The sequence below is a fragment of the Macadamia integrifolia genome, unplaced genomic scaffold, assembly GCF_013358625.1.
Source record: "Macadamia integrifolia cultivar HAES 741 unplaced genomic scaffold, SCU_Mint_v3 scaffold319, whole genome shotgun sequence".
Classification (NCBI taxonomy): domain Eukaryota; kingdom Viridiplantae; phylum Streptophyta; class Magnoliopsida; order Proteales; family Proteaceae; genus Macadamia; species Macadamia integrifolia.
In genome coordinates, this window is record NW_024869281.1 from 201262 (window position 1) to 222419 (window position 21158).

Genomic DNA, 21158 nt, shown 5'->3' on the forward strand with positions numbered 1-21158 from the left:
TGCTCATTGTATTCAGAGCGCATGGACCGAAATATTTCCATAAGGACAGACTTGACCTCATTGGCTCAAAGTTGGATTAGACTAGACTCATCATCTTCTATGTCGCTCCCTATGTGGATTAGGGAGGTGTGCTCTTTGATTTGTTCTCCCACTGCCAATGCCATTAATACTCTGAGGAGGTCATCTGTGACTTCTTCAATTGTCTCTAGATTATCCTCCTGAGGCACGGTGGGCTGAATCATAGAAGTAGGATCATTATCTTGATCTTCCCCTAAGACATTCAATGAACCTGTTGACAAAGTCATCTTTAGAGAATCCAGTACTGCAAGCATATCCTTCTAGTTGTATCCGTCTATCCATTCTTCTCTTGGATTATCAACTGAACCATAGGAATGGGATTGGTATGAAGGTGATGAGGGATATGAGACAGGGTGATATGAAGGTGATGTGAAATTAGAGATAGGGTATTGTGACGAAGATAGGTGTGATAAGATGAGGAGATTCCTTCTCCTTCATGATATGGTGGAGGTCGGTGATATGGAGGAGGTTGGTGGTATAGCAAATGGTGTGATAAGGGTTAGTAGTATGGTAGTGGTTAAAGGTATGGTATAGTGGATCCCCTTGTTGATGATGAAGGAGGGATAGTGGATACCTGATCTTCTGGTTCTTCTTCCGAGGATTCTTCTCTTTTGGGAGTCTTTATAGCCTTAACCCTTTGACTCATGGCTCTCCTATAAGTGTGGGCATTCATGTGATTCTTCTAGGCTCAAGGTGTGATCAACTGAGTGGGATCACTCTCTGTTGCCTCTTCGTCTAGGTTGTTCACATGATTATAGAACAGGGGATGCCAAAAGTGCTTATCCAACAGATACATGTGAACGGCTCTTCAGAAGGAGTCGCACTTCTTTTGACAAGCATCCTTAATGAGATAATTGATGTGCCCTCCCAATTCCGGAGGAAGAGAAAACTTCTACATAAGTAAGAACTTATTTCTCCACTCAACACGCCTCTCCTCTTGGTACTCCTTAGAATCCCTAATAAAATGGGTTGGATCAAAGAACTGAGGATCCCAATTTTACTAGTCACTCATTGTTGCCAGTATGTTGATTGTTCCATGGTCTGGGAGTGGATTGGTATTGACATTAGGAGATTGCTTGTCCTAGACTTCAATAGTTTAGTTGTCTACCAAATCTTGAATTACATGTTGCAGACCCAAGCATCTTTCAGTATTGTGCCCTTTCTGAGTGTGGTAAGTGATGAGCACATTTATGTGTGAAATCTAGGGTAGTAAAACATGCATTTTACATATTTAGAATGGAGCTACCTTGGGTTTTACTCTCTTTTTATAGGTTTTATATTTTCAAGGCCTTAAGGACTATCGGGCGCTATATCTTCAATTTTACACGTAAAGAGGTCCTATTTCTTTTTATGGTTGTGAAGAGGACGAAATTCTGAGCAAGATGGATGTGTTCAATTAAAAGTACACATTCGTTTGGTCACCCATACAAATGATTATTCTTTTAAGGCCAGAAAAAGAATAATGGATTAGAACTAAACCGAGATGCAGAACCAGCCCATTTGCAGTTGTCCCAGAGGTACAAGGAATATTTCAAATGCCAACAAGGATCGATGGACTACATCCTTAAGTGATTGAAGATTCATTTTTAGTAACAACAACTACCTAGTGTAGTTGGTGAGCTATGGTGTGCCAAATTTCCTTGCTCACCAAGAGGTCTCAAGTTCGAATCTCATGGTTGTTTTTTTTTAGAGAATTTTGTTGAAGATTTCCTGCTTTTCACTCACTTAAAGCACTAAGGGCATGGAGGGGATTTCCACATCAAATTAGAAGCAAGGAAAATCGTGGAAGCAAGAAGAGAAGAAAAAAAAAGGAAAGAAAAAAAAGGGAGAAATAAAGATTGTCCAAATCTTCTCTCTCCTCCACATCATCACCAAAATATTGTCCAAATCACACAAAGCAAGAAGAAAATCGTCCCTAGGAGAGAGAAAAAGAAGAAAAAAAATTAGAAAAAAAAAAGAAAGAAAATAAGCAAACAAATTATAGGAAATTTCTCAAAATTTATTTCTCTCTTCTCTCTCCTCCACCTTAGCACTTTTGGTCTCAAAAGATCTCACAACCAATTGTGGGTTTCTCTCTTTTAGGAAAGAGAAATTTGTTACCCTACCTCCCCATTCCCTATAAATACAACTCATGTAAGAGGAGGGGAGACAATTCATTCTTCTTCTAGTTTTTTTTAGTTGCTCTCTCTTTCTCTTGCTCTCTCTTTAGTTTTAGTTCTTCTTTATCTTTTCTTTAATCACTTTTGTAATAGATTTTTTTTTATTTCAATTAATGCAAACACTCTTTTATTTTTATTCAACCCTTTTATGTTTATGATTTATGCAATTGAGTTGTAATTTTTTAAGTTATAGTTCTAGGCTTAGATCTAGGTGACAAGATCACGAGCCGTGGAGCAATTTTTTTTCAAGATTTGTTTTCTCTAGTACTAGAAATTTCAGATTTAGTTTATTCTAGATCTGGTTTTTAGTATTGGTAGTCTCTCAAATCGATCAAGTTTTCAGTTCAAGGGTTGAAGTTCATGTAAGTAGGCTCCCTCAGTAGTCTTCTCTCCCCCCTCTCATTCCCTCTTCTGACTACCCTTTCTTTCTTAATTTAGGATTTTAATTTCAGTCATTACATTATTACTATCCCTTTCACCCAAGGTTCATGGATGGTGTATATGTTGGCTTTGCCCCTCCTAACCATAGAACCATCATTTTATTGTTTTTATTTTAATTGCCTCCCTTTCCCTAAAGCCAAGTAGAGTAACCCTTGTAAGAGTGACTCTCTGGTCAAGTAGGGAAGCTCATATTATGATGCATCCCTCAGGCTAAGTAGAGAAACCTACTTGTGAGTCTCTCTCTAGCTTCCTCCCCTTTCTTTTATTTTATTTTTATTTCAGCATTTTTTCCTTTATTTTTAATTGCATGGGTTGTTTATTTTCAGTTATTTGTTTATTTAATTTTAATTGCGTGGCTTGTGTCTTTAAATTCTTAGAAGACGAATGGTTAGGACGTTATTTTAGATACATATGTTTAGGATGGTAGTTAGAATTAGATCACAACCATTAATAGGTTCACTTTCGCATTATTAAAATAAAAAAAAATAAAGTGGCTGCTCTCCCTGAGTTCAACCCGTAGCTACACTGATCCGTACGCTTGCGGTTACATTTAAAATCTCAAACAAGTTTTTGGCACCGTTACCGGGGAGATAGTTCCATGTTATTTTTCGCTTTCTTTTGGTAAATCGGAGTGTTTTGTTTACTTTGTTTTGTTTTTTCTTTTCTTTTATTGAATTCCGGAGAAGAACAACTTGCAATAATAGTTGTATCAGTGGAGGTCGCCATGCCTCACAGTATGATAAAGACAGGTTTCACCCTGTAGCAGTACCTCAGGAATTGACCTGAACAACCCCGGATCCCTGTCGGTAAGCTCCCAAAAAGGTAAAAATAAAAAATCAAAAAAAAAATAAAAAAAATCATTGAAAAAAAAAGTTTTGCCATCCATTCTTTTGTGCTTGTCTTACTTTAGTTGTGGGTAGTTTCTATTGCATGAGTGTTAAGTGGGTACGTAATACTAAGAATCGGTTAGAAAGAAGAGATCCAACAAGTAGTGACCCTATACGTTTGCTCTCTTTAAAACCCTTCAATATGGGAGACCAACAGCAAAATCCTTTACCTAAATCTTTAAAAGATCGGTTCTACCCTGCTAGAACAGCCCAACCTTCCTGCATAATTCTACCACAAGCCCAGGGCAATAATTTTGAACTCAAATCTCAATACATCACTATGTTGCCCCACTTCCATGGGTTGACCTCTGAGAATGCATACCTATTTCTAAGGGAATTTGAAGAGGTATGTGTTCTAATTAAGATCCAACAGCTTTCTGATGATGCTGTTAAGCTTAGGTTTATCACTTTTGCATTAAAAGACCAAGCTAAGAAGTGGTTGTATGGGTTACCCACAAATTCCATAACCTCATAGGAATAGTTCACAGTTGTCTTCCTTAAGAAGTTTTTCCCAACTCACAAGACTAATAAGCTTAGAAGTGATATCCTTCAGTTTAGGCAAAAGCTTAATGAGTCATTTTCCAAACTTATGGAGAGATTCAAGGATCTACTCCAAGAATGCCCTCACCATGGCCTAGACCTATGGCATTTATGTCAAATAATTTATGGGTATTGATTACCCAACTAAATAAATGATAGAGTCTATGTGCCCTAAGGGATTCACATCCTTTACAGATGAAGGAAAGGCATGGGAATTCTTACTTGACTTAGCTGACAAAACCCATGAGTGGGAATCCACCCAAGAGAGTGAAAGAACCATAGGAGGGAAAGGATATTTTGTGGATGAGATGGTAGCGAAGGAAGCCCATTTGGATAGCCTAATCAAGAGGATTGAGGCTATTGTTCCTAGAGAGCCATCATCAGTCAATTTAGTTAAGATTTGTGCTTGGTGCCAGTCCCCTAGACATGTCATAGAAGAATGCCCCAACACCTCTGGGGGCACTTCTAATGATAGTGTTAATACCTTATACCAGAATAATCCATATGGTAACACCTATAATCCAGGATGGAGAAATCACCCAAATTTTTCTTGGAATCAGAACAACCAAGCAGTGCCTTCCAATTTTCATAATCAAGGTCAACCTGGACCCTAAAGGACTCCCTTTGCACAACAATGTTTTTTTCAAAATACTTTTTCTAGGTCAAATGCAGGACCTCAGGCTAGTTTTCCTAAGGCCCCTCTCCTATCATCTTATCAGCAACCCCCTGGGTTTACCAACACTGAAGAGGCAAGTAGAATAGTGACTTGAAAAAAAATATGGCCCTCCTCATGACAAGCCATCAAAATCTTACGAGAGAACATACCCAAGTTGTCTCAATTATGCGTGAGAGGGAGAAGGAAACTTTACCCAGTCAACCAGAGCCTAACCCTAGGCATCATCAGCCTGTTAGTTCATAAACATCAACTAATGCACCACTGAATATAGTACAAGGTCAGACCCAACAAGGGCCCTCTAACCAATGTAATGTTGTTTATGCCCTTAGGAGTGATAGAGAGTACCAACAGAGCGTTCCTAAATCTTCCTCATCTATTACTCCTGTTAACTCTCCTTCAGTTGAGGACACAAGTGTGCCTCTTGTTCCAGGTTCGTCTGATGAACCTAAAGATTTTTCTGAAACTAAAGATGATTTGGTTGAGGAACCCAAAAATGATTCTTCTGAACAGAGGCAAATCCCTAACAGTCCTTATGTTCATCCTGTCCCATTTCCTAATCATTTGGTAAACAAGAAGACTGCTTCCATGGACAAAATTTTAGAAGTCTTCAAAAAGGTAGAAGTGAACATCCCTCTTTTGGATGTCATATCCCAGATCCCCACCTATGCAAAGGTACTGAAAGATTTGTGTACTCACAAACGTATCACTAGTGTGCCCAAAAAGGCATTCTTAGCAGGTAACATTAGTTCCATAATTACTCAACCTATAGCAGCCAAGTATAAGGATCCAAGGAGCCCTACCATAGCTTGTGTCATAGGCAACACCTACATTGAGCATGCCTTACTTGACCTTGGTGCAAGTGTGAATCTTTTACCTTACCATGTGTACAAGCAACTTGGATTGGGAGAATTGAAAGCCACTATAACTACTCTTCAGTTGGCAGAGAGGTCTGTTAAAATTCCTAAAGGGATGGTTGAGGATGTCTTACTAAAGGTGGGGGAATTTATTTTCCCTATTGATTTCATTGTGTTAAATACTAAGCCCTTCTCAACCAAGGATGATATCCCAATAACTCTAGGAAGACCATTCTTGGCTACCAGTAATGCATTAATCAATTGCCGAAATTGTTTCCTAAGATTATCTTTTGGTAACCAAACTGTTGAGTTTAACATGTTTAGGATTGGCAAGCAACCACATATGGAAGAAGAGATCAATATGCTTGAGGATTTTCTGTATTTTTCTAATGATTTAGTTACCAACTTTGATATTGATTTTGATTCAGAATTCCAAGAGTGTATGGATGAGTTGGATGATGACAGTGAAAATTTCTTTTCTGAAGTCTTGAGTCTTCACACAATTGTGGAGCCCTTATGACCCCTTTCTAATTCCATTCTCAAACCTTCCATAGTTGAGCCCCCTAAGCTAGATCTTAAGGAGTTGCCATCTAATTTGAGGTATGCTTTCCTAGGGCCTGACCAGACTCTTCCTGTAATAATTTCTTCAAATTTGACTTCTAGACAGGAAGAGGAGTTACTTAAAGTGTTAAAAGATAATAAGGAAGCCCTAGGTTGGACCATGGCTGATATCAAGGGTATAAGCTCTTCTATTGTGCAACATCATATACATCTTACAGAGGATTCCAAACGATCCACGAAATCCCAAAGAAGAGCTAACTCAGTGATAATGGAAGCCATTAAGAAAGAGATCCTAAAGTGCTTGGATCATGGAATAATTTATCCTATTTCTGACAGCCAATGGGTAAGCCCAGTTCACGTAGTGCCTAAGAAGTCTGGTGTGACTGTAGTTCCTAATGCCAATAATGATTTGATCCCTACCCGTGTCCAAACAAGATGGCGTGTGTGCATTGACTACAGGAAACTTAATGTGGCAACCTGGAAGGACCACTTCCCATTGCCATTCATTGATCAGATGTTAGAGAGGTTAGCTGGACATGAATACTATTGTTTTCTTGATGGATATTCTGGCTATAACCAAATCCCAATTGCTTTAGAGGACCAATATAAGACCACTTTTACATGCCCATATGGAACATTTGCTTACAGGCGTATGCCCTTTGGGCTTTGCAATGCCCCTGCTACGCTCCAACGATGCATGATGAGAATTTTTTCTGACATGGTCGAAAAATTCTTAGAAGTATTTATGGATGACTTTTTAATTCATGGGAATTCCTATTCTGAATGTCTTCATCATCTTTCCCTAGTTTTGAAAAGGTGAACATCTAAGAATTTGGTTTTGAATTGGGAGAAATGCCATGTTATGGTTAAATTTGGTATTGTTTTAGGCCATGTAATATCCAAGGAGGGAATTAAGGTAGATAAAGCCAAAGTGGATTTAATTGATAATTTACCACCTCCTCAATCTGTTAAGGATGTTCGGTCTTTTCTAGGGCATGCAGGCTTTTATAGAAGGTTTATTAAGAACTTTAGTCAGTTAGCCCGACCTCTCACTTCATTACTTGCCAAAGATCAAACTTTTGAATTTTCTAAAGAGTGCCTAGAATCCTTCAAACAACTTAAGAAGGAGTTGACCAATGCACCCATTGTTCAACCACCTGTTTGGACTGAACCTTTTGAACTGATGTGTGATGCTTTGGATTTTGCCATAGGAGCAATTTTGGGTCAAAGGATTAATAAGTTTCCCACTGTCATTTACTATGCTAGTAGGACCTTAAATGATGCACAACTCAATTATACAACCACTAAAAAAGCATTTTTAGCTATTGTGTTTGCATTAGAAAAGTTTCGGTCTTACTTAGTTGGTTCACATGTGGTGGTGTATACTGATCATTCTGCTCTCAGATACCTAGTTCAGAAGAAGGATGCCAAAGCCCGTCTCATTAGGTGGGTTTTACTTTTGTAAGAGTTTGATTTAGAAATTAGGGATAAGAAAGGAGTTGAAAACCTAGTTGCAGACCATTTATTCCGACTTTCAAATTCCTTGACTGTCGATTCTCCAGTCAACGAGAACTTTCCAAATGAACAATTATTTGCAATGTCCAGTGAACCATGGTTTGCTGACATTGTCAACTTCTTAGTTTCAAGTGTGACTCCGGATCACTGGTCCACCCAAGATAAGTATAGGTTTCATTCCCAAGTTAAGCATTTTTTCTGGGATGATCCTTATTTGTTTAAGATATGTCTGGATCAGATTATTCGACGATGTGTTCATGATCATGAGTAACATTCTATTCTCTCTTTTTGTCATGATCATGCATGTGGTGGATACTTTGGACCTAAGAAGACTGCCGCAAAGGTTCTCCAATGTGGATTTTATTGGCCCACTCTTTTTAGAGATGCTTTTGATTTTTGCAAGGCTTGTCCCGCCTGCCAGTCTTTTGGCCATATCAATAAGAGGAACATGATGCCTCTCAACCCTATTTTAGTAGTTGAGATCTTTTATGTATGGGGAATCAATTTTATGGGACCATTCCCTAATTCCTTTGGGAATTTGTACATACTTTTGGCCGTTGATTATGTTTCTAAATGGATAGAGGCCATACCTTGTAAATCTAATGACCACAAAGTGGTGGTCCATTTTCTCAAAGAGAATATTTTTTCCCGCTTTGGTGCACCACGTGCAATAATTAGTGATAGGGGTACTCATTTTTGTAATCGGCCTTTTGAGGCCTTAATGAAAAAGTATGGGATCACCCATAAGTTATCTATCCCTTATCACCCCCAAACTAGTGGCCAAGTGGAGGTGTCTAATAGGCAGATCAAACAAATCTTGGAAAAAACTGTTAATCACAACTGTAAGGATTGATCCCTTAGGCTCATTGATGCCTTGTGGGTCCATCGGACTACATTCAAGACCGACCTTGGTCAGTCTCCCTACCGTTTGGTGTATGGGAAAGCTTGTCACTTACCAGTTGAGTTGGAGCATAAGGCCTTTTGGGCCATCAAGAAGCTCAACTTTGATTTGTCTGATGCGGGAATTCACCGTAGGCTCCAACTATCTGAGTTGGAGGAACTTAAGAATGATGCCTATGAAAGTTCTAGGATTTACAAGGAAAAGACCAAAGCTTTCCATGATAAGCACATTCTACGCAAATCTTTTGCAATTGGTGATAAGGTCTTATTGTACAACTCTTGATTGCATCTTTTTCTTGATAAACTTAGATCCCGATGGGATGGCCCTTTTATTGTCTATAATGTATATCCCCATGGGGCTGCGGAGATTTTGAATCCAAGAACAGGGGTAATTTCGAAGGTTAATGGTCAACGTTTGAAATCGTTCCTTGAGTTTCCTAATACTAGTAGTGAAGAGGTCATGGATCTCCATGAACCTCTTTACACTGATGACAAACTTTTAATTAGGTATGACCCCCTTGCATTGTCTTTGTTTTTAATTCTTTCCATGCATTGAGGACATTGCATGACTTAAGTGTAGGGAAGGGAAACCAGTTTTTGTTTTTTTTTCACTTTGTTTTGTTTGTTTTTCTTTTTATTTTTGAGCTTGCTAAGGATAAAGTCCTACTTTGGCTTTTGGCTAATGATCAGACCATTCGGTTGTTTGATGTATGAAAATAAAAGTTTTGATTAAGGTACCCATTTTGAACGTATAAAAACCCTGTTGAGAAGAAAGAAACATGCCTGTGTCTTGAGATGGGACTTTCTTTTGAAAAATAAGAGACCCCTGTTTTATGGTGATGGACCATATGTAAGTCTGTGGGTTCCTTGTACTTTTGATTTGGAGTTGAGAACTTCTTTTTAATTTGGCATGGATTGACAAATGCACAATTGCACCTCAGGAAGCGTGGTATCTTGATCGAAATTCCTTGGGAGGAAACTTCTGAAGAAATTCTAGCATCACTGTCTTTGTGGGCATATGCAAAAAGCAAAGCTACATAGTAACTTGGGTGTCTGGTGTTTGCTCCACCATGTCATTCAGGCCAAAAGTAGTGGAGTAGAATAGAGTTTATTAAGCAAAAAAAAAAAAAAGAGAAAAAAAATGTGCAAATGTCATTAATGCTTGGTAACATGTTTGGTCAAAAACACTCCAACGCCTTAGTCATTGGTTCCCTATTTCTTCACAAGTGGTTTTGCCTTAAGATAAGGATGTTTTAGAAGAGACGAGGTGAGTTCCAAATTAAGAAATATGCTAGTGCCTGGAATTGATAAAGGGTAATAAAAGTTCAAGTGTGGGGGTCCCTTGTAAGAAAAATTATCTTTGCTTCGGATCAGTATGACCCTTACCTTTAGCCAAGGTTGAGATTTGTTTATTCTAAATTTTGGGTGTATATTCACTGTAAACACCCACGAGACATAACTCGTCCACTAGGGGTGACCTAGGGGTTTAAAGGCTTGTTGCACATGCTAAGTGCAACCGTGATTCCTACGAAAGTGAGTTAGGTTTTTTGTCTTTATTCTTTTTCTTTTTATTTTACTCGAGGACTAGCAAAGTCTAAGTGTGGGGGAATTCTGATGAGCACAATTATGTGTGAAATCTAGGGTAGTAAAACATGCATTTTACATATTTAGAATGGAGCTACCTTGGGTTTTACTCTCTTTTTGCAGGTTTTATATTTTCAAGGCCTTAAGGACTATCAGGCGCTATATCTTCAATTTTACACGTAAAGAAGTCCTATTTCTTTTCATGGTTGCGAAGAGGACAAAATTCTGAGCAAGATGGACATGTTCAATTAAAAGTACACATTCGTTTGGTCACCCATACAAATGATTATTCTTTTCGGGCCAGAAAAAGAATAATGGATCAGAACTGAACCGAGATGCAGAACCAGCCCGTTTGCAATTGTCCCAGAGGTACAAGGAATATTTCGATTGCCAACAAGGATCGATGGACCACATCCTTAAGTGATTAAAGATTTTTTTTTTGTAACAACAACTACCTAGTGTAGTTGGTGAGCTATGGTGTGCAAAATTCCCTTGCTCACCAAGAGGTCTCAAGTTCGAATCTCATGGTTGTTTTTTTTAGAGAATTTTGTTGAAGATTTCCTGCTTTTCACTCACTTAAAGCACTAAGGGCATGGAGGGGATTTCCACATCAAATTAGAAGCAAGAAAAATCGTGGAAGCAAGAAGAGAAGAAAAAAAAAGGAAAGAAAAAAAAGGGAGAAATAGAGATTGTCCAAATCTTCTCTCTCCTCCACATCATCACCAAAATATTGTCCAAATCACACAAAGCAAGAAGAAAATCGTCCCTTGGAGGGAGAAAAAGAAGAGAAATAAATTAGAAAAAAAGGAAAGAAAATAAGCAAAAAAATTATAGGAAATTTCTCCAAGTTTATTTCTCTTTTCTCTCTCCTCCATCTTAGCACTTTTGGACTCAAAAGATCTTACTATCAATTGTGGGTTTCTCTCTTTTAGGAAAGAGAAATTTGTTACCATACCTCCCCATTCCCTATAAATACAACTCAAGTAAGAGGGGAGACAATTCATTCTTCTTCTATTTTTTTTTAGTTGCTCTCTCTTTCTCTTGCTCTCTCTTTAGTTTTAGTTCTTCTTTATCTTTTCTTTAATCACTTTTGTAATAGTTTTTTTTTTTATTTCAATTAATTCAAGCACTCTTTTATTTTTATTCTGCCCTTTTATGTTTATGATTTATGCAATTGAGTTGTAATTTTTTAAGTTATAGTTCTAGGCTTAGATCTAGGTGACAAGATCACGAGCCGTGGAGCAATTTTTTTTCAAGATTTGTTTTCTCTAGTACTAGAAATTTCAGATTTGGTTTATTCTAGATCTGGTTTTTAGTATTGGTAGTCTCTCAAATCGATCAAGTTTTCAGTTCAAGGGTTGAAGTTCATGTAAGTAGGCTCCCTCAGTAGTCTTCTCTCCCCCCTCTCATTCCCTCTTCTGACTACCCTTTCTTTCTTAATTTAGGATTTTAATTTCAGTCATTACATTATTGGTATCCCTTTCCCCCAAGGTTCATGGCTGGTGTATGTGTTAGCTTTACCCCTCCTAGCCATAGAACCATCATTTTATTGTTTTTATTTTAATTGCCTCCCTTTCCCTAAAGCCAAGTAGAGTAACCCTTGTAAGAGTGACTCTTTGGTCAAGTAGGGAAGCTCATATTATGATGCATCCCTCGGGCTAAGTAGAGAAACCTACTTGTGAGTCTCTCTCTAGCTTCCTCCCCTTTCTTTTATTTTATTTTTATTTCATCATTTTTTTCCTATATTTTTAATTGCGTGGGTTGTTTATTTTCAGTTATTTATTTATTTAATTTTAATTGCGTGGCTTGTGTCTTTAAATTCTTAGATGGCGAATGGTTAGGATGTTATTTTAGATACATATGTTTAGGATGGTAGTTAGAATTAAATTACAACCATTAATAGGTTCACTTTCGCATTATTAAAAGAAAAAAAAATAAAGTGGTTGCTCTCCCTGAGTTCGACCCGTAGCTACACTAATCCGTACGCTTGCGGTTACATTTAAAATCTCAAACAGTAAGCACAATATTCATGATCTCTATGCCAAGCTAGAGGAGGGTTGTTGATTACTCTTGGAGCCACTGTCCTTAGAAACCCTTATTTCTTTAACTCTTTTATACACTGCTGTCACGGGCATTCCCAAATCAGTGAATTATCTCTTTAGGCGAGGAGCCTTCTAAGTAGAAGTATCTGCTTGTATCAAGATTGGTGATGAAGAGGTGACAGGTGAGACTGACTGTTGGACATCACCTACCACATTGGCTTCGGGACCCTTTCCTCATCCAACTCTGGTGTTCTTTCCTACATCTTAGGAGGATCCCTGATATTGAGCATCTCTTAGGATTTGGTTTTCCACACGTGTCTCGATGGCTATCAAGGCATCAAAAGTTTGCAGATGTTGGTAGTAAAGAACACCATAATAAGGTTAGACAAGTTTTCAATCAACATTTCTACTTGGTCTGCTTCTAAAGGCCGATCTATCATCTTGGCAACCTTATCCCTAAACCTTATCAAGAAGGCGGTGAATCCTTCTCTAGGCTATTGTCTCAATGTCTCAAGCTCTCGACGCTTAGTCTGGAGGTATGGTGGAGGTTGGTAATATAGTGAAGGTTGGAGGTATGGTGCGGTAGATTCTTCTATTGATGAGGAAGGATGACTGGCAAATGTCTGATCTTTTGATCCTTCTTCTGATGACCCTTCTCTTTTAGGAGCCTTCATGACCTTAGCCCTTTGAATCATGGCCCTCCTATAAGCATGGGCATTCATGTGATTCTTCTGAACTCTAGTGTGATCAACTGAGTGGGAACACTTTCTGTTGCTTCCTCATCTAGATTGTTCACATGGTTGTGGAGTGGATTGGTGTTGACATTGGGAGTTTGCATGACCTTACTTCAATAGTCCCGTTGTCTACTAATTCCTGGATTGCATGTTGTAGACCTATACATCTTTCAGTGTTGTGACCCTTCTGAGTGTGGTAAGCACAATATTCATGATCTCTATACCATGCCGGGGGAGGATTGCTGATTACTCTTGGAGTCACTATGTGATACCCTACTTTTTAAATCCGGACAAATTACACGATTGACCCAGTTTAACCATGCAGGACCCGAACCGGAGAGGGTTAAGGCGGGTTCCTTATAGACCATGATGGCAAGGGTAACTTTGAACACCGGTTGACCGGACAAGTCCGAGTCAATGCCAGAGGAGATGGGTGTACCCAAGCCGTGTACATGCACATATCATAAGGCCATGTACGGATAAAGCAGGTATGTAGCCGTATCCTAAAGCGCATATGTATAATATACCTTATGCCGAGAGTGAGATTCATATCGAGAGTCGAATTCCATTAAAATCCCACTTGTTGGCAAATTTTCAGCCCTCAGGTGGGCAGTCACAGGTGGGTGCATCTGCCCACCTGAGTGACCCACCCATGTGTCACTAATGATTTTAAGAAAGTATAAATAGCAAGATTTGTGTTTTTTTTTAATATCTCATTTATTACACTGAATAGTTGGTGAGAAGATTTAAGAGGAGAGAGAAAAGAAGAAAGGAAAGAGAACGAAGAAGAAAGGGGAAGGAAGAGGAAGAAGGAATGGATTTAAGCAGCGCCAAGGCTTGATCTTCCCATTCCGACGCCGGAAAAGTGATCTCCAACACGAGATCTACGTTTAGAGGTGAGCAAAGGCTATGGTCTTAAACTTTCACCAAACCCAAATAAAACCCTTGATTTGGGTAGAGTTCCTTGAGGTCTTGTAGATTCCCCTTGAGATGATAAATATAAGGTTTAATAGATGGTTTATGTGATGATTTTGAAGGATTTGAAGAAGTGTTTCCACGGTTGGAGGAGCATTGGTGATTTGAAGTGATTTTGGGATTTTTGAACGAGTTCTTGAGCAAAGAAAGTAAGATGGCTTCCATTCCTAAAATCTAACCTAGATCTAGGTTAGAACCATCTTATGAGACTTTGAATGTGTGGAGAATGGGTTTGGAAAAGCCCCATTTGAATTCCCCAAAGGTTAGGGAAGGATTCGAGGAAAAATGGCATTTTTAGGCCAAAAAAGTGGGCCAAATGGCTCGCCTGAGAGGTCAGGCCCTCGGGGCCAACCGACGGGCCCAACCGGTGGGCCGACCGGTGGGCCAACCTGCCCGTCGGTCTTAGCAGGGCCAACCAACGGGCCCTACCGGCGGGCCAACCTACCCGCCGATCTTAGTAGGGCCCTTGGGGCCAACCAAAGGGCCCTACCGGTGGGCCGACTGTCGGGCCAACCTGCCCGTCGGTCATGACCGATGGGTCAGCACCGGGGGTCGACCTACCCGCCGGTCATAACTGGTGGGTCATGACAGGTGGGTTGTCTGACCCACCTGGGAGGCTCCCGGCGTGATTTTTAAGTCTGAATGGACCCAAAACGGATGTGCGACCTTCTTTTAGGATTCTAAACATGAGTTTGTCACCAAATCTTGTTAGTTTTGACCCCAAAGTGGTGAAATGCTAACCCCATTCACTCATGATAGGTTCACCAAATCTTACGCTTCTCGCACTGGATCTCACCCGTACCAGGCGTGAGTCTTTGTACACTACAAGTAAGTGGGGAGAGGATGTTTGACCTTGTTTCAAGGCTTGTTTGGCATTCATTTAATTGTATCTAGACTAGTCATGTCATCATGCAAATGCTATGTAGCTTAGCCATCCTCATATTTTTATGTCATGCGTGTTGTGTTTATTTTCTCAATGTCAAATGGTGATGTGCTTATGTGATGAATGTTGACATCATTGTGCATAATGCATTAATAGACTAGATTCCGTAGTTGGCTCGGAAACGAGTGCAATGGTGGCTCGTGGAATGGGACGTGGAGGCACTATGCAATAGTACTATGTCATATAGGAGCATGCGGTGTAGGATTATCATCTTCCCGTGATACAACCCTTCCCAACAGGGGTTGAGGTGTTGGGTTACCATTTGGGGGGAAGCAGTGGTCGCAATTGTCGGGTCACTGTGGCGGTTAGACATACGCCCGGCTGGTCATTAGGACAGTTGGTAACCCCGGTGGTATATTCAAGAGGGCCAATCGTACTGATTTTAAATTGCTGGAGTCAGCACCTTTATTTTCTGTCATTTACTTTTATGTTGAGAGTCGTTGGTCAGCATGCTTTACTTTTTTGAGTACTCGCGGTGGGCCTTCTCCGACAGCCCTATGGACGTATCACTGGATGGAGTTCGCAGCTCGTACCCGGAGTATACGTGCACTGTGGTTGTAGTAGCACTAAACCAAAGACTTAGTAATGTTGTTAAGTGGATGTGATTAAAAATGAATTGTATAACATATAGTGCATATGGTTGTGATTGTTGTGTGGACTGCTGTGTGGTCCTTCTTTTCACTTACTAAGCTAGTGAGCTCATCCCTCGTGTGCACCCCTTTTAGAGGATTTTGCAGGTCATCAACCTGAAGAGCAAGGTTCGGGCCCCACAGTTGAATTCCCTAAAGAGGATTGGTGGGTCCCCGAGGAACTAAAGCACGGCACGGATTGCTCGTGCGAGGGTTGTGTTGCGGGACCGCAGTTTTGATACCAAGCTGAGCTTACTCTTTGAATTTTTGGCAATCCCTTTTGTGTACTTGATATGTAAATTGTATTCTTCTTGTGTAAATATCATGCCTACGGGCCCACATGTACTTAACTATGTATTACAATTTGGGTATCAAGTATATTGGGGGAAATTACAGGTAAATTAAGTCTTCCACTGAACTCTTGAATGATTTTCTTAGTTGTGTGTATGTTGTGGTTGGATACTGTATCAGATGATCCTGGCAGGTTTGGGTTAACTGGAGTTAATCCAGTCACCGGTCCGGTTCTGTGTGAACGAGGTGTGACAATGGTGGTATCAGAGCGTGATGCTCTATTCCCTCACAACATACCATTTAGACCCCATAGAATTTATAATAGGAAATAGGATTGGGGTAAATGTAAAAAAAAAAAAAACCTTAAAGAGTTAAAAGCCAAGGAAAGAAAGTAATAAAAATGGTTGCATTTAGTTATTGCATTCATGGCATGCATGAGAGAAAATGAAAGGTTAATTAATTGATGTCATAACCCATCGAGTATGAATTTCATGAAATTTCGGCAACATAACGGCACAAAACAAGATTTTCAAAAATTTTCACACAAACACCTGATAAACAACATATATATATATATATATATCAATGATCATAATTAACCAACGACACCAAAACTAAACTACACAAGTTATCAAATATACAAATTCACCACAAACCACCATCAAAACACATCACCCCACAAATAAGTCCAGTTACAGAGAAAGTACAAAGAATGAGAAAAGAAAGAAAAATACAATAAGATCAACAACATGAAATAGGTGAGAAGCTGGTGTGGACGAGCTAAGTCCTCACTGATCATCGTCATCGTCCAATACTACTACTCCATTCACCTGAGGTCTAGAGTTAACGTTGAGTCGACGGTCGTAGTAGTCAAACCTTGAGTTCACCAGCTGTACATCCCTCCGAAGTCGGGCAAAATCTACTAAAATGGTATTGGCCGTTGTATCCAAGTCCTGGCCCAATCTGAGGAAGGAACTCTCTAGGGTAGCCTACCTCTCCAGGATGTTTTCCTCCCTAGAAGCACTCTCATCCAGTCTTCTTAACAGGTGATCTTGCCCGTTCTTCAAAGCCCTCATAGTAGACATCATGCCCTCAAAATCATATGCACTAATCTCAGGTGGTGGGGCTCTCTGTTGTGGGCCTGCAGCTCTAGTGAAGCTAGGATCAGCACCTCTCGACTCATGAGGCACCTCCTCAAGGATGTCCCCCTCCACAAAATCATCCTCCTCACCCTAAGGAACATAGTCCTCATCCTCCTCACTAGACTCCTCCTCCTCACTAGACTCCTCCTCCATGGGAACATCCTCCCTAGGGGCAGCCCTTCTATCCCTACCTCTCTGAGCTCCTGCTCTCTGAGGTACATCCATGAGAGTGTGGAGACCCATCCTCAATAGATTCCCCCTGTCAAACTTATTTGCTGGCATCTTCCCCTCCTCACCACTCAGGTCCACCCCAAAGAACTTAAAGATCCTGGTGAAGATCCTGCCATATGGAAATCCTCAATCCTCGGGGTGAGAAGTATGGTGCACCATGGTCTTGAGGATGACGTAAGGCAAGCACAAGTGCTCGTCACCCCCTTCTAAAGCCTTATAAATGCAGAAGGCTAAGAAGGCCGCCATGAAGCCCACCTGGTTCCGGTGACCTCCTCTGGGGAGCAAGTTGAACTGGACCAAACGGGCAAACACACGAACCTCTAGGAAAAATGATGTCACGAAATTCGGACGCTCCCTACTGCCACAGATAGTCTCATAGATGTGGTTCGATGTCTCCAAACTCAAGAATGGGCCCATGGGCTTACTCCTGGGAGGACTGTAGAAACGGTGTCCAGCTGAAGAAATACCCAAAATACTAGCCAGGGTGTCCACGGTCAGCTGAATGTCCACCCCCTTCACCATACTAGTTATCGCATACTCTCCGTACTGGTAGGAAACCTCCAGGTTACAGTAGAATCTACGAACCAGCTGCTCATAGCACGGACAGTCTATGTGGAGGATAGACTGCCAACCCAGTGCGATGAACCTCTCCTAAAGTTGAACCTTGTGGAAGTCGTCAACTACCACAGTCTTCTCCATCATCACAGACCTCTTCAAGAATGCCTTCCAGTTGGTTTCTGCCTCTGAACAGTGGAAGAGTTCCTCGTCATAGTTGGAAGGATCAATAGGGGCAGGTTCGGGTCGCCCTGTGCGAGGGGCTGGAGAACTAGTCCCCGCACTCTTCCTTTTGGAAGCGATGGTCTTACGCCGAGTAGAAGAGGATGCGGGTTCTTTACCCTTGCGAGAAGACATCCTGGTAAGAAAAGAGGAAAAAATGGTAAGTAAGGAAAAAGGGAATAAATAGATGGGTGAGCAATAAGAGGAAGCCCCAAAATCCAAAGCATGGCGAAACAGAAATATGACAAAATGTGACAAGCGATGAATGATAGAAAGTATATGGATGAAGTGCATGGTAAGTGACAAGACAGAAATTATGGCAAAATAGAAAAGTGACAAAAGGCATATAAAGCATGGCAACTAAGGAATGGAAAGACCCCAATTCTCAATGTGCAAGTTCAATCTAAGAAAAATTTAAAAGACTCACAATAGAGTAAAGCTTGAAGCTACATGTCTAAGATTGAAATGCCATCGTAGTGCAGTCTAGAATATGCAAAAACATCTACTATTATGATATTGAGGTGAAAGGAATCCACAAGTATGAAGGGATGAAAAGAGAATCAAAGAAACCCAACACAAAGAGATGGATTTTCATGGGAAGAAATGGGATTTCAAGCATACGTGACTTTCTATGATCTCTACAACATGTCAAGTACAAATCAAACATAAGGCATTGCATTTGAGTTATTAATTGGGAAGAAAAGAGCAGAGATTGAAGAAATCCCCAAATTTGGGAAAACTAGGGCACGGTTGGGGTTTTCTCTCAAAAATTGAGAAGTTAAATCCTAAAACTAGAAATAAATACAGAGAAAACATCACGTTCACATGAAAACATTGTTCTATGGAAAGAAACACGGAAAAGAATCGAGATTAAAGACTACACATGGTTTCTACCTCCAAAGTACACGTTTTGAGAAGAAAAGATGGGGAAGAGACTTACTTGTTAGTAGAGGAGTTGAATCTTCCCAAAATCGCCGGATCGTTGAGTGGGATCACGAGTGGAAGTGTCAAGGGACCCTCAAAAATCGCCTGAGAGAGAGAGAATGGGGGAAGGAATAAAAGAAATAAGGAACAGGGGCTTAAAAGCCCTGTTCGTATTTCTGCTCGGGTCGGACCTGTGGGCCGACCTACGGGCCAACCTGCCCGCCGGTGGCAGCCCGCCTGTTGAGAGAAAACCTGAAAATAAAAATAAAAAAATAATAAAAAGGGACAATGTGGGGGTATTATAATAATTATTATTATTATTATAATATACCTAGAAGAAAAAAAAACATCATACACTATAATATCCCGTGCGTTGGCATATGATTATGTGTCGATATAAATTTTGAGGTGCTTAACAAATGTCGTGTGTGGTATGTTCCAGGTGCGAGGACACGATGGTACGTACTAGATCCAGAAGCAATGCACGAGGTACCTCACTCGGTCCTCGTCCGATCGGTCGACCACCGAATCCCAAGAGGTCCTGCTCTGTGGGGCAAACCCCACTTCCACAACCCCCAGAGACCTTTGGTCAGGGTGGGGCACCAGGGGACCCACCTATAACTACACTTCCAGACCCTCCACCGGTCATCACTCCGGGTGATGTTGCTACCATAATTCAGTAATCACAACAGGCTTTCCAATAACAAATGCTTCAACAGCAGCAAGCATTTATGACTGCTATACAGCAATAGCTAGACCTTGAGTCAACCTCCCCGGATACTTACTCCACAGGACCTGCCTATAGGGTCTGGTACGGGGCCACAAGTGGGAGGTACACCTCCAATTCCACCCTTCAGCGTTCCTCCGTATGTGGTACCCCCTCCATACCCTTACTATCCAGCATACGCTCCCAATTACCCGTCGGTGAATAATACGTCGAGGGTAGTGGAGTCATTCAAGAGGAACTTGCCACCTGTATTCTCTAAGGTGGGGAGTGATCCTCTGGAGCCGGACCAATGGATCCAAGAGCTGGAGAAAATATTTGAGGTGATTGAGTGCACTGAAGCACAGAAACTTATTTGTGCGGGGTTGCAACTTAAGAAGGAGGCCAACTCTTGGTGGCAAGCCTCCAAGCCCATATTGTTGGCCGCACATCCAGAACCCACCTGGGAACAGTTCAAGGAGTTGTTCTTGGCCAATCATTACCCACGTAGCTCCAGAGACCACAAAGAGACGGAATTTATGGCCTTAACTCAAGGGAGTAAGACTATCCTTGAGTATCAGCAGCAGTTTGAGAGCTTGTTCCATTTTGCCCCTAGGCATATGAGGACAGCTGAAGAAAAGGCTGCAAGATTTTTGAAGGGCCTAAAGGCATCCATTGGGTCTGTACTTGAGGTCTTAGATTTGACAGATTATGGCCAGATTGTGCAGAAGGCTAAGACCATGGAAGAGGTCAAATCCATTTCCGAATATGGGCAACTCCTCCAAGGCATACCGTGGGTCATACAGTTCTGGGCCTACATATAGGCAGCCTTATAGGCCATCTGGCTACCCTCCTTGACCAGCTGGTGGTTCGGGCTCTACATCCTTTCGCCCGAACACTAGTATGGTGCCTACAGGCCCAAGGCCGCCCCGACCTCCATCTACAGCGGGCCAAGTGCAGAGGGGCCCCACCCCAGTTTCGACATCACATATCCGTTGCTTTAACTGCCATTCTTATGGGCACTATGCTAAAGACTATCGGGTCAGACCAGCCTTACCCTCCAGTCAGCCCTCTGCGTTCCGACCTCCCTTAACTCGGGGGAATCAACCGCAGGGAAGGATGTATGCCCTATCAACTTAGGAAGCTGAGGCCAGCATGGAAGTGGTAGCAAGTACATTTTAAATTTAAGAATTTCCTTATGTTGAATATTGATAACCTGCTGTACTTATATGCATTGTTACACTAGGTGTTCTACCTATATCGGGCATACCAGCCTATATCTTATTCGATTCAAGAGCAACACATTCATTCATATCTAAGAGATTTGCTGGGAAACTTGGTATGTCACCCAGGACCCTAGATCATAGGATGATTGTTAGTATGCCTACTGGTAAAGTTACACAATTGAAGGAGTTGTATGGGCCATGCCCAGTGGAAATCAGTGGGAAGAAATTGGATGCACAACTCATTAAGTTCAATATGTAGAATTTCGATGTTATACTGGGCATGGATTGGTTGTCGGCTCATCGAGCTAATGTGATGTGTGCTGAAAAGCTGATTAGGGTGACAGAT

General features: G+C 41.0%; 1 non-coding gene across 1 annotated transcript; it reads right to left on the reverse strand.

Moving 5' to 3' along the window:
* Positions 1-4094: 4094 nt before the first annotated feature.
* On the reverse strand, positions 4095-4201 carry LOC122067888. The gene has a single exon (XR_006136905.1). It is a non-coding gene; the product is annotated as a small nucleolar RNA R71 (small nucleolar RNA).
* Between the last annotated feature and the right edge of the window lie 16957 nt (positions 4202-21158).